The sequence below is a fragment of the Muscardinus avellanarius genome, assembly GCF_963383645.1.
Source record: "Muscardinus avellanarius genome assembly, chromosome: 14".
In the NCBI taxonomy this organism is placed as follows: domain Eukaryota; kingdom Metazoa; phylum Chordata; class Mammalia; order Rodentia; family Gliridae; genus Muscardinus; species Muscardinus avellanarius.
Window position 1 is genome coordinate 28,429,919 of NC_137800.1, and position 15,394 is coordinate 28,445,312.

Here is a 15,394-nt window from a genome sequence, read left to right on the forward strand (position 1 = left end):
ACTATTTACATTGTGTTCTAATTTATTTCAATACTTGTGGTTTACGAAGAGGGTCTGACCCTGCTAATTTTGTGAAGCGCATTTGATTATTTCATGGATATTAGTTGAATGAATCTCAGCTTCAGAATAAATTGTAAATCACTTGGAATGTGACTTACTGTATTTCCAGTTTCATTCTCCATTAGTTTTCCCAGAACACACAACTAAACCCACTAATCACATTCAATTCACTGAACATGCTGCAGGCTTTCTTTTCTTTACCTTGGCATATGCCATGTATTCTGGCTTCTTTTCATAACTTAGCTTTCTCAGTTCTCCTTGTGGTTTGAATTTTGATCCACCTGTTGGTTTATGTCTGCAACTGGTTTGTGCATATTCTCACTTCAGGCTGATTGAATTGCCCCTTATCAGTCCATCTTTGAGGTAATTCTCACTATTTAAAAATACAACTATAGTAATTATCATGTATCAAATTCAAGCTTATGACAAATGTGTCATCATTACCTAATTTATTCCAAACAATAGATAATAATGTAATCTATATTTCATTGACAAAGGATATTTCCCCTATAGTCATATAAATAGTAGTTGACAAATCAAAGAGGAATTTGAATGTTGGTATGTCCATATGACCCCAGAGTCCTTTCCTTCACCCATGTTGATACAAACTGTTTTTATAAACTATTGGATATGAGACTCCCCAAACAGTGAATTCCTTTAGGACAAGAATTGCTTTGTTTTTATGTATCATTTGTACTTGGTATATCATCTGTCATTTATTCTACAAGTGATTCTGGGATATCAAGTAAAAAGAAAATCTTGCTAGTTAATAAATTTTAGGCCACATATATAAAAGAGGCAGACTCTTTTTAAAAAATCAGAATTTTGCCGGGCATGGTGGTGAATGCTTGTAATCCCCGCGCTTGGGAGGTGGAGACAGGAGGATCGCTGGTTCAGAGCCAGCCTCGCTAGCTTAAGAAACTTATGTTTCCACATAAAAATGTTTAAAAAATAGGTCTGGCAGTGTAGCCCGTGGGAGTGTAGCCCGGAGGTAGAAGGGCTTTCAGGAACCCCAGTACCACCAAAAAAAAAAAAAAAAAAAAAAGAAAGAAAAAAATCAGAATTTTTGGTATATTTTTGTATTTAAATGGAGCTATATAATTTAACTGCATTTAAAAAGTAAAAGAATGTTTTGTTGTAAATATCAGAGAATGCCTCTAAACTAAAATTTTTAATATTCAGTAATCTAGAGAACAAAGAGTACATAGTTTACATAGTAATTTAAATATTTTATTTATTCATTAAGTAGTCCATTTCTGAAACACAGTTCTAAATTTTAAAATTCATTTGCCAATCTTTTCTAAGACACTAATGGGCTGCTGGAAAATAATCATAAATAAGAGTTTAAAATGTAGATAGAGTTAAATGAGGAAAACTTCATTCTGAGTCAATTCTTTTGGACTTGTTGATTTTATAGATAATTATTGTCACTTCACATTTCAATGCAAATAAATTTTAATAAAATTTTTAATTAAAGAAATTAAAATATTTTATTTGCATTGAAATGTGAAATAATAATAATTATCTACAAAACTAACATGAATATTTACTTTTCAATAATATTGAGTATTATAATGAAAGCATTTATTTTTCAATCAAATTCTTGTTTAAATCTTAAATCATTGAAATATGTGGCATGCAGTTTTCAAGTTAACATAGTACTTTGGTTTTTTGTTTTAAAAATAGAATACATATATAAATTTTTTAACTTTTAAATTTTTTTCCGGTGCATTGTATTTATACATCATAATGGGGTAAAAAACTTGTGTAGACATAAATGCACACATCACCCAGGCAGTCCCCACCTCGACTGCACCTCACTCCCTCCCTGTCCCTCCCTCCCATGCTTGGTTTGGTGGTTGACTTCAATATGAATAAGTACATCATGCAATTTAAAGCGTTTCCCTCTCCCCCCTTCTATCCCCACAGTTAGGTTGCCTTATTTGCTCCTCTATAGGATCTCCTTTTTCACCTGGAGTTCCTCCTATCACCCCATTTACCCTCCTATCACCCCATTTACCCTAGCTTTCACATATTAGGGAAAGCATCTGATTCCTTACTTTTTGTGACTGACTAATCTCACTTAGCATAATGTCCTCAAGATGCATCCATTTGCCTGAAAATACCGCAATTGTATTTTTTTATGGCTGAGTAAAATTCCATTGTGTACATATCCCACAGTTTTGTAATCCATTCATCTGTTGATGGACATCTTGGCTGGTTCCACAGTTTGACTATGGAAATTGTGCAGCTATAAACATAGATACACATGCATTACTTTGGTAGTTTGGTTTCGTTTCTTTGGGGTAGATATGCAGAAGTGGTATTGCTGGATAGAATGGTAGATTTGTTCCCATTCTTCTGAGGATTCTCCATACTGTTTTCCAAAGTGGTTGCACTAATTTGCAATCCCACCAACAATGTTTTAGAGTTCTCACTTCTTCACATCCTCGCCAGCATTTGTTGTTGTTTTTGTTTTGAATGATTGCCATTCTATTTGGAGTTAGGTGAAATCTCAGGGTATTTTTGATTTGCATCTCTCTGATTGCCAATGATGTTGAGCATTTTTTCATGCATTTATTGGCCATTTGAATTTCTTCTTTTGTGAAGTGTCTATTTAGTTTACTCACCCATTTTTTGATTGGATGATTTGTTTTTTAGTGTTGAGTTTCTTGAGTTCTCTAGATATTTTAGATGTTAGTCCTCTAACAGAGGGGTAGGTAGCAAAAATCTTCTCCCATTCTGTTTGTTCTCGATTGAGGTTCTTGACAGTTTCCTCTGCTGAACAGAAGCTCTTCAATTTCATGCAATCTCATGCATTGATTCGCCTTTTGGTATGTTGTGCCTTTGGGGTCTTGTTGAGAAAGTTTTTTGCAGTGTTGGGCCTATGCCCTCTTCGAGGAGCCTTAAGCTCTCTGGTCTAATTTCCAAGTCTTTGATCCATCTGGAATTGACTCTTGTGTAGGGTGAGAAAGTGGGATTAATTTCCAATTTTCTGCATATGGTTAACCAGTTTTGCCAACACCATTTGTTGAAGAGGCTATCTTTTTTTTTCCAGTGTGTGTTTTTGGTCCCTTTGTCAAAAATCAATAATAAATTCAACATCTTAAAATAAAAGATCAGTAAAATAAGAAACATAAATACAATAAAATTTGAAAATGATTAATTCTATAGGATTTTATATTTTATGAGCTTTAATAATAACTTACTAAGGTTTTGCCTTACTTTCTTCATTGTTATTTCTTCCATAATTAACAATGTTACTTCTTAGAAAATATTTACCATCCTGAGCTCTAGAGTCCAATGAGTATAGGCTTGACAGTTTCACCTAGACCTTCAAAAGAATCCATTTTAATTAATCAGTCATAGATGTCAGTTTTATTACATGGCAGGAAGAAAGGGAAGTAATATTATAGTCTAAATAAAAAATATGCATATTAAGTTACTAATTTAGTAGTAAATCATCAGTAACTATTTTAGGCACTTACATATATATCAATATTTGCCTTCTCTCAGTCAATTTAGATTATATTAGAATATTTCTAAAGGATAAGAATCTTTTATCTTCTTTCCTAAAAGTGTTCATATTGTCAATCTAGAATTAATAGGACTTCACAGAGTTTTATGGGTCAGTAGCAACCTCTATATCTTACTGGACTAAAATAGTACAGTTTTATTTTTTATTTTCTATGATATATGTCTAACATGAGTGATTAGAGGAAATTACTGAATCTTTGCAATTTACTGAAAAAAGATGACAGAGGCTCTAGCTTGATATCTATTTCTCTGTTCATGGTGATATGGAAATAGTAAAGTAGGAAGTGATTAGATATTAAATCCTTGACATACTTTTTTTTCAGTAATAGGGATTTAACTCAGGGGCATTCTACTCCTGAGCTACATCTCCAGCCCTATTTTTTAATTTTTTATTTTGAAACAGGGGCTCACTAAATTGTGGAGGACATTACTAAGTAGCTGATACTGGCCACGACCTGCAATCCTCCCATCTCAGCCTCCCAAGGACTGGGATTACAGGCGTGTACCATGTCTGGCTGATACAACACATTTCACTTCAACCCATGAGCCAGTACTCAGAATTAATAATTCTACCCACCTAAAAAATTGACCAAGAAAAGAAATTCTTACATGTATCAGGAAAGAATAGAATAAGAAATAGGTGAACATTAGAAGACTTTAGTATATTTGCAAATGTTAAAGTCATTATGTATTGACTTACATATACAAACTGGATTTTCCAATTTGCAAATTTTGCTTTTATTAGTTTCCTAGTCAGATTTACTCCAAATGTATATTTAAAATTTTTGAGCCAAATATATTTTCTTATTTTAAAAATTAACATTATGTACATTTTATATCCTAAGCTCTACATTGTAATAAAATTTTCTGTTGCTGTACCTCATAAATAAAATGTAAAATGTTCCCATGGTCTTCTCATTCTCATGTTTCTGGCTATACAAAAGGTTTTGCACCCAGAGTTATCAGCCCTTTCTTTTTTCTTTTTTCTTTTTTTTTTTTTTTTGTGGTACTGGGGTTCCTGGAAGCCCTTCTACCTCCGGGCTACACTCCCAGATATATTTTTACATTTTTATTTGGAAACAGGGTCTCTTAAGCCAGTATGCGCAGCTGGCTTTGAACCTGCGTGATCTCTGCCTCCCAAGCTCAGGGATTACAAGCGTGTGCCACCATGCCCGGCATCAGCCCTTTCTAATAATCTAATAAGTCAATCTAATAAGATTGACTGCCATAGAATTTTAAAATACCTGTATTAGAAAAAAAATGAAAACATTTAATTAAGCTTCCTACTTGATGAATATAAACTTATTTACAACCCCAAATATTGTAACATGTAAAGTTACTACAGATTTTTATACTTTTATTGGAGCATTATAATTAACATCATAGTGAAGTTCAAAGTAATAAAAACATACGTGCATACAGCACCAGATTTTTTTGACACAGTATGATTTCCACTTCTCAGCAATTTATGAGGATCAACTTTGGCTCTTGACATGTATCTTCTACATGTTTAGGATTCTAAGTCAACAGGCCAAGGATATTTTGATAATTTTATTTTTATGTGGTTTATGAAGTGTGTGTGTGTGTGTGTGTGTGTTGAATGAAGAAATACATCGATTATCAATTTGAGAGAAAACCCAAAGCTTTATATAGTTAACCTAATTAACTGATTCTTCCAAGCCTAAATTCTCCATTTCCAGTCACATTATCTATTTTCTCTTGAAGTGTCTATTAACAACACATGACAATTTAAAACACTCTAGACTTCCGGGAAAATGGCGACCGAGAAAAGCAGGGCTTAAGAGCCCCGCTAACAACAAATCTCCATTACCACAAAATCAGCGCCTTTCAAAGCCAGAAAACGACATCACCAGAGAAACAAAAAAAATCACCAGGCTCCAGAGAGAAAGTGGACTGAGAACAGAGCTACAGAGGAGATCCTCACGCCCGAGGACGCAGCTTCAGGCCCGAGGACGCGGCAGCAGCGCCATACTGCCGGTGGCACCGGCGAATTCACGGGACGGCCACAGCAAGCCGAGGGGAGCCGCTGCAGAACAGCCAGGCGGGATTTCTCGGCGCAGAGGGCATCTAAAGCTTCCAGTGGCTGAGCTCAGCACACACTGCAGGGATTCAGAGTGGAAATCAAAACCAAGAAAAAAAAACGCCAGCCCCATAGCCGAGGGCGTAGCAGCGGCGCCATATTGCCACCGGCAGCAACAGCACCAAATTCACCAAATTCAGTAGAGCTACATCTGCGCACTCAAGAACAGTGAGTCAAATTGTGGGCCACAGCGGAGAAATCCCAGTACTGTACTCACTGGGACTTGACCCAGTGGGAGAGGGGCGGTGGCAGTGATATCACACCATAGGAGAACGCCCAACCTGGCACCCCCCACAGTCTAAAGCAGCTTCTATCGACTCTCTGGGTCGGAGACTCTGTGATACAACCCAGTAAAGGAGTAGTGGGATCTGAGATACTACTGACTCGAGATCCAGAGCACCTTAAGTGAAGTCATAGTGACCCAAGGGAAGAACCCAGAGAAGGCACAAACTTCCGAAATCATGGGAAAGAGGAATAATACTGGAGCAATTAATGCCCACAACCCCACAACATCAGAACCCGATAAAACAGAAAATCAGAGATTTCTAGAAGATCAAATCAGGAAAATAACTGTAGAAATAATAGAGGTGCTTCGAAAAGAACTCAGAGAGAGCCAAAAAGAAATAAAGGATGCAATTAATGAAGTAAAGGCCTCAATTCAAAGCACAAACAACCGTTTAGAACACATGGAGAACAGAATCTCGCTCTTAGAAGTTGATCATTCCAAAAATGAACGCATAGTTTCTAATCTAGAAAAAAATATCCAACAGCAGGAATCTGATATTGAAGAAATATGGGCCCATTTTAAGAGAGCTAACCTAAGAATAATTGGAATAGAGGTGGGAAAAGAAAGTGAAAGCAAAGGGATCAACAATCTCTTCAAGGAAGTAATAGCAGAAAATTTTCCAAACATAGAGCAAGAGGTCGATACGCAGGTCCAGGAAACGTATAGAACTCCCTTTAGACAGGATCGGAGAAGAGGATCCCTATGCCACATAATTGTCAAAATGACCAATGTGGAAGCCAAGCAGAGAATCTTAAAGGCAACAAAAGCAAAGGGCCAAGTGACATTCAGAGGCAAGCCAATTAGAATCACTCCAGACTTCCCAAACCAAGTCATGAGAGCCAGAAGGGCTTGGAGTAACATATTCCAAACTCTGAAAGAAAACAACTTCCAGCCAAAAATTTCCTACCCAGCAAAACTTTCTATCAAATTAGATGGAGAAATAAGAAGCTTCCCTGACAAACAGAAACTGAAGGAATTTATGTCTTCAAAACCAGCACTAGAGAAAATACTCAAAGAGATTAACTACAAAGAAGAAATAGGTAACACACATCAGAACTAGAGAAATAAGATTTTCCATCCAATCGACAACTAAGATTGGTTATCTGTGGAGATTCATTATTTATGTTAGTCTTTTACCTATCTCTAAAGGGTATTGTTTGCCTTTATTGTTGTTAATTTTTAGGATTTCTAGTTGGAATATTAATATACCTTCAGATATAGCATTTGGAAATATTTTATCCCATTCTATTAGTAACTGTTAACTCTGTTTACATTGTTTTTGGATATACAATATGTTTTTTATTTTTTAGGGAGTTTGTATACTCTTCTGTTGCCTGTGCCATTGAAATCATAACCAAGAAATCACTGCCAATTTCAATGTTATGAGGTTTAATGACCCAGATTTTCTCCTAAAAGTTTATAGTCTTAAGATTTATATTTAGGTCTTTTATCTATTTTGAGTTAATATTTGTATATGGGATTAGGTAAGGGTCCAATTTTATTCTTTTCCATGTAATTATTATTTTTCAACAATATTTAGTTAAAAGATTATTATTCCCACCACCAAATGTTCGTGGAAACCTTGTCAAAAATAACTTGACAATATAGGGAAGAATTTAGCTCTAGGCTTTTATTTAACTCCAATGGTTTATATATCTGCCTTTAGAATAGTACTACACTGTTCCAATTATTGTAGCTTTATATGGTTTGAAATCAGAAAATATACATCTTCTAGCTTTGTTCTTTTTCAAGATCGTTGTGGGTACCTAGAGTCCATATTCCATATTAGGATAGATTTTTTTTCTGAAAAATAAATATATAAATATATGATAGTTTCACCTAAAAAATAGAAAAAATAGATTCTCTGGTAAGAAAGAAAGCAAAAAGAAATATTGAAATGTTATCTTTAAGTCATCAAAAGCTTGGTATCAGACAAATGAAACTGTTATGTGAGATTATCATTTTTAATTTTTGATAAATTGCTATAATACTAGATGTCAATCACTAAGCCAAGCACTGGAGGGAGGGATAGGGAGAGAATGGGGTGGGGATCGGGTGGGGGCTGACTGGGCAATGTGTGCATGTATGTCTACAAAAGTATGTATCCCACTATGATGTATGAATACAGTGCACCAATTAAAAACTAAAAAAAAAATAAAAAAATAAAATAAAATATTGAGGCTGGTCAAAAAAAAAAAATTTAAAAAATTAAGCTGGGCGCAGTGGCACACCCTTGTAATTCCAGCATTCGGGAAGCTGAGATGGGAGAATCGCGGTTCAAGGACAGCCTCAGCTACTTAAAAAAATAAAAAAAAAATAAATAAATAAATAAATAAATAAATAAAAATAAAATAAAACACTCTACATCTACATTGTTTATAATGTAGAGCATTTAAATATCACTATTAATAACAATTCATATAATTAATATCTCACAAAAGTCTTTGAAACACATGAAAGTGTTTACCAAACTATCACATAATACTATTTTCTTACTTTTCCAAAAAATTAATTAGTATAAATAGGTACTAATCTACAGTTAGATAAGAAGTTCTTGTGTGCCATTGTATAATAGGCCCATATATAATAATTATAAAATATATTTTTCAAAACACTAGAATAAAGAACTGAATATTTCTATCACAGAAATGTTAAATGAGAATATACATATGTTTAATGTGGTTTAAACATCATACAATATACATGTATAGAAACATCACAGAGCGCCCCAGTAAATGTACAGTTTTATCATATTTATCAATTTAAATAAATTTTTTTGGTGGTACTGGGGTTTCTGGAAACCCTTCTCCCTCCGTGATACACTCCCAGACACCTATTTTTTTATATATTTTTTAAATTTTTAAACAGGGTCTTTTAAGCCAGTGAAGCTGGCTTCGAACCTGTCCCATCCTCCTGTCTCCACCTCACAAGCTGGGGGATTACAAGCGTGTGCCACCAAGCCCGGCATAAACTTTTAAAAATTTATGTAAATACTTTTTCTAAGAACACACTTCATTTTAATTTCAAGGATATGAGGGTAAGACAGCAAGAAATTATGCATTATAGAAGGTATATAAACAGAACACTAAGATTTACATGAAATAAAACACTTCCCAGTGAAGTTAGCACAAAACATTCTGAATTGACCTTTGAGAATTTTAAAATTTAGTTTTGTCATAATAGTCAGTGTCTAAGTAATGAATTGTATCTAAATTGTTCATTAATACAGCCAAATAGAGAGATTGACCTGCAAATAGCCTTTTAGTCAGCTGTGAAGACAGGCTTTTACATTTAGGCAGTAATTTAGGCTCTGGTTCATTAAATCACTAAAGCAATGATTTTATATATCCTATATAAAAACAGGCCAAGGCTTAGCTAGCCAAAGATAGAATGTCAATTGCCCTAACTTATACCAATCCATCTAGCCAAGGGCCTTATATTATATGATGGACATTCAATGTTTGCTGAAATAATGAATGAATCAAATGAATGAAAAATTCAACTTGTTCCTATCTTAATTGTGAATATTTATTTGTATCTTGTGTTTGACCGCTGTAGCTAAGTATTTAGTTGGTATAATTTCAAGCCCAGTTTGGTAACAACTATCTACTAGGTTACAGGATTGTCACTACTTTAAAATAATTCCTAAAGGAAAAAATTAAAAATAATTCATAATTATAATTTACCAATTATTTTATATCTTTGGTTAAAAACAGAAAACGAGTCAAATCTCTATCTTCAGTAAACACATTATTTGACTATACTCATTTGAAATTCTCTATATGAATTTCACAATAATTACAATGATAGGATTAAAAATATCTATTCTTTGTACTTTCAGTAGATTATGTACTAATCACAATTATTTTAATATAAAATGGGCCAATATATTTTGATTTTTGTGTCATAAATAGCAATCACATCCTCATACAAGAAATAGAATTAAAATAAAATAAAGCAATAATGAACACTTAAATGTTCATTTATTACACAATTTGCTATTTCATATGCTTTTTGCTAAATTAATATTAAAAATCATATTCTTTCTATATAGAAGAGCATAAAATAGAACTATACAAATTATCTAAACCTTCCAAAAGTATTCATGAGCCAACATTGGATAATACACAGGAGTATAGAATTTTGAGTTATTCATTATCTAGAATTATTTAAATTTTGCTTTGGGATGAGGGTAATGGGGTAAAGTAGGAATAAAGGCAAATGTCTATTTTATTACTTGGGTAGTTAAGATCTAAGTTGAATGCTATACATTTAGTCAAATAATACTAGAGGATCAGTACTTCATTTGAGCTAAACTCTCTGGGGCCAACAACTTCAATTACATGTATAGAAATGTGTTTTTCATTTGAAAAATCACAGGAGCTAAAATTTTAAATATTTATTGAGGGCAGTAAGCTGCCTCCAAACCTGCTTCAAACTTTGTAAAAACCTGCCAGTCTTACTCAAGTGCATCTTACTGACCCAACAATTATCTCATCAAATATGCAATGTACACCTAACAAGCAATAACTGTTAGCACTGACAGCAATTAAATTAGATTTTATGCATTTTGATAATGTCTTTTCTTTCTTCTTCTTCTTTTTTGTTTTTTTTTTTTAATTTTTTTTGGCAGTACTGGGGTTGGGACCCAGAGGCATTCTACTTCTGAGCTATGCCCCAGTACTATTTTTTTACTCCTTATTTTGAAACAGGATCTCACTGAGTTGCAAAGGGCCTCCTAAGTAGCTGAGGCTGTCCGCGAACCCAGATCCTCATCTCAGCCTCCCAATTACTGGGATTACAAGCGTGCACCACTACGCCCGGCTCTAAAATTTCTTAATTCTAAGAACTAAGAGAAAATATAAAAACATTTTGTTATAGACTATAATGCATCATATTACATAGTTAATTTTAAAGTTAGAATGTTGATTTTTCACTGAATGGAAACTGAATCTGATTGTTGTATCCCTGACACTGCGCCTGGTATTTGTCAAGTGTGCAATAAATAGCAGGTGAATTGAATTATTTCAGAGAACATTCACAAAGAATCTAAAGGTATTATCACCTAGCCACATATCAATAGTCATGACAAGTCACATTTGTATCCATTCAAATAACTACTGACTGTTTTTTTACTTGTGCATTGTTTGTGACTCAGTTTTCTCTTTTTAATAAGATTTGAAAGTAGAATCAAAATATCCTTATTAAATCTTCTAAAATCATGCCACAAAACTATATTCTTTATGATTCCTATATTTTATGCTGTCATTGATGCATTAAAGTGACAATTTTATCTTGGATTCTTATTTATTGAGTGGAAAATAAATGTATGGCACGTTACCAAATAAATGACATTCCCAAACTTTGGCAGTCTGCCAAATTTGCTTTTAATTTAAATGGCACTCAGAATGTCCAGGGCAGTAGTACTCTATTTATGTGATAGTAAAATGATGTCTCTCCTCATTTTTTCCATGCCCATAAATCTGAGAAAGCCTGAAATATGATTTTCTAATAAAGAGTTTCTTCATAGTAAGTTCCCATAGTTGTGGATGAAATATGTGTATTTGTATGTATGTGTGTGTGCCTGTGTGCATGTGTATAATGCCAATGATGGCCATAATAAGAAAAGAAATTTTGCAAAAAATGGGCGCTAACGTATAGATAATTTGTTGGGGTAGGACTTAAAGATTTGAAATTCATTACAACATTCTTGCGGACAAGTCTTATGAACTTCAAGAAACTGTCATTATTCATATGGATTCTCACACAGATAAGATGAAAATATATTTTGTCCAAGGTTTCAGATTGTATTTTCCAAATATTTTATCAGGTTTTCTCAGAAATTATTATTTTAAGAACTCAAATTACAGGTATAAACTCATTCTAGACTTCCTGATCACTAGTATGACCAGGCAAAACAAATATAAGAAAACAATCAAGAGTGAGGTATGATATGGTATTGTGGTGTGATAAAACATAATGGATTATAATCATTGAATTCCTTGATTCTATTTTCATCTCTAACTTTCCTATTACTTGTTTTATACACGAATTGTGCATACTAGGAGGATTAATATAATTTTGCTTTTTATTGTAGTCAATTAACTAAAGTATTTAATTTAACTGAATAATAGCACTATCCTACACTATACACAACAGAGTTAGTGGACCCAGTTGAGAACATTTGCTTCACTAACACATTGAATATTATTTTCATGAATAACTCAGAAATATTATCAGTATACTACCAGTAAAGATTGGAAGAATTACACTTACGGTCAAATTTGGTATTAATTTGTGGCATGAGTGAAAGCATTAAGCCTATGGGAACACTTGGCAAAACAAAGAAGCAGGTCCTCACTGCAGAGCCAGAGCAGAAGTTGACAACCAAAAACCATGGTGCCGTTGCCATTCAAAGGCTGGAAAAAGAACGCGTTTCATTTCACATTACCATGTATTGTTCATTTACTTCAGTTTTATTATCTGCTACTTCAACATGGGCTGTATCTATCACTTCTATCATGTGATTATAAATGGAAATGCCTCTTGGTGGCTCAGTGATTGACACATGGCAGGGTAAAGATGCCTAAAAGTAAACCTTCCAATTACTGTGTGGGTATTGGGGAATGCACTCATCTCAAATATGTTTCCTTGAAATAAATTTGCAAATAACTCACAGAGATACTTCTAATTTGTAACAAGAAGATAATTGCAGCATCTATGTCATGGGGTTCTTATGAAATATAAATTAATTAATACATATTATATAATACATATATATTAATATATGAACATATAATCACATAGATGAATATATAATTCATAGTACAATGCATTCCAAGGGAAATAAGTAGGAAGGTTAAAAAGAGTAAGCAGACATTTTTTTCTCAAAATGTTTGTATCTGAAGGTGCACAACGAGCTGTTGTAGTGTAAGAGTAGAATATGGGGTATTTTTCTGAAACTGGGCTCTCACAAGGATCTCTTGGCTTTTCACAGTCCTTCCATCTTCATGTATAAAGGAGATAAATCAGGGGAAAACACATTGAACATATCATAGGTGTTCAATAAAGATTAGTTCAGTGATAAGTTTGGTCTGGTAATCTTTGCCTGTTCCTGAGAAATTTTTAGGTGTCTGAAGTGTCAAAAATATAGGTGTCCAAAACTAGATGTCAAAACTATATTCATAACAATGTAGAGACATCATTTGTCTCTTTCGCTTTCATTCTACTTGAGTGGACAGTTGAGTTTCCGCAGACAACTTAAGATATGAAATTGCAAAAAGTTAAATGTGGAAGCAGATAAAGAATCTAGCCCTCTTCTTTTTAGCCTGAGACACTTGCAAATATAAAACTATCTTACTTAGCAAGACATGGTGGCACACTCATGCAATCCCAGTACTTGGAAGGGTCACATTGCAGACCCTGTTCCAGTAAAAAAAATAAAAAATAGGACCGGGGGCATAGGTTGGATGTAAAATACCGCTGGGTATTGTCAATCCCCATTCTCTCTCTCTCTCTCTCTCTCTCTCTCTCTCTCACACACACACACACACACACACACACACACACACACACACAATGCCAATCTTCTCATTAAATATTTTTATTTTGAAGCTGTGTGTGGTGGCGCATGCTTGCAATCCCAGCATTTGGGAAGCTGAAACCGGAGGAGCACGGTTCACGGACAGCCTCAGCTACTGAGTGAGACTCTCTGTAGCTCAGTGAGAACCTGTTTCAAAATAAAGAATAAAAAATTGGGCAGGGGTTGTAACTCGGAGGTCTGGGTTCCATCCCCAGACCCACATAAATAAATAAATAAATAAATAAATAAATAAATAAATAAATAAATAAATAAATATTTTATTATTTTAAATAAAGTTGAGACCAATTTTAATAGTCTCTGTTTTAGTTTCTTAAGTAGTAAGTTATATTTAAAAACTTCATTAGAATTCTCAATAATTATTAAGAATATAAAGAGGTATAAAATCCAAAAGGTTTGAGATCTTTCTAATTAGTTGTAAATTAAAATTATTATTTTCATCGTTAAATGTTTTCCAAAGTTAACAGTTCAAGTTCTTGTTGAGTAATAAGCAAAGAAAATTAGAACATAGTCCTTAATACTGCTCTACTGAACATTCCATTACTTACTTACATTGCATTTCTACCAGATGAAACAGGAAATAAATGATGCTTCTTATAATTTTTGAAGTCTAAAAAGTGATTATAAGACTCTGGTATAGAATTTACTGGTACAGAGTAAAAATAGACTATTAATTTTTTATTCATTGGTTGTAGTCTTGTGAGTAGAATATTGTTGGATAAAAAATGGCACTGGATAAACTATAGCATCAGACTCAAGTTCAGTGATTTCTTGTGATTTATATTTGACATTAGAAGAAAAAGCCCCATTTACATTAAAACACCATAAAATCTAACTTTATAAATTCAACTTGGCAAAGAATGCAACTTTGTGATTAGGGTGAAAATTGTTCATGCTTCTATGTAAATAGGTTTTGAAAAGGTTTTGTTTCCGGGAGGCTTTATTTTTGTCTTTTTGGAACCGAGGATTGAACCCAGAGCGCCGCACCTGCAAAGCAGGCGCTTTGCCACTGAGCTACATTCCGGCCCCCAGAAAGGTTTCATTTCAAACTTGGAAGAGTTTAATTTTTTGTTTCCTATTTAAAAATACATTAGTCCTTGCCGGGCATGGTGGCGCACGCTTGTAATCTCCGTGCTTGGGAGACAGAGACAGGAGGATCGCGCTGGTTCGAAGCCAGCCGTGCTGGCGTAAGAGACCCTGTTTCAAAAATATAAAATAGGTCTGGGAGTGTAGCCCGGAGGTAGAAGGGCTTCCAGGATCCCCAGTAACACCACCCCCACCACAAAAAAAAAAAAAATATATATATATATATATACACACACACACACACACACACACACACACATTAGTCCTTCATTTATAAAGATGGATTAAAATTCCATATAATGGATTTTTGAGAATTATTTTTATAATCAATTTTCCCTGTAGAAATTTTTATGTTTTAGTCAATAAAACAAGAATTCCAAGTTCTCACAGGTACTTTATTGGAAATGTACATTATGAAAGTAATCATAAAATCTGTCCCACAATTGTTACAAATCTCTCTCTTACTATAGATGTTAGTAGAAAACAATTAGAAATACATAAACATTTTGTTTGGTGTATATGTCAATTTTTTATTTAGAAGTTGTTTTCCTAAAAACTATTCTTTCTCAATTTATGCATAAAAATATTTCTAATAAAGCATGCATCTGTTTTCTTTACTTCACATATCTACTTGCAAATCTAATAGAAATTTTATATTTTACATTGCCAAAGAAAAATTCCTTCCCAATTATTCCTATCTACATGGTCACTCAACCCTAAACCT

General features: G+C 33.7%; 1 pseudogene across 1 annotated transcript in view; it reads left to right on the forward strand.

The window, feature by feature from the left end:
- Positions 1 to 15,394, forward strand: part of LOC308273115 (high mobility group protein B1-like) — a 162,613-nt pseudogene that overhangs the window by 19,874 nt on the left and 127,345 nt on the right. The window lies entirely within an intron of this gene.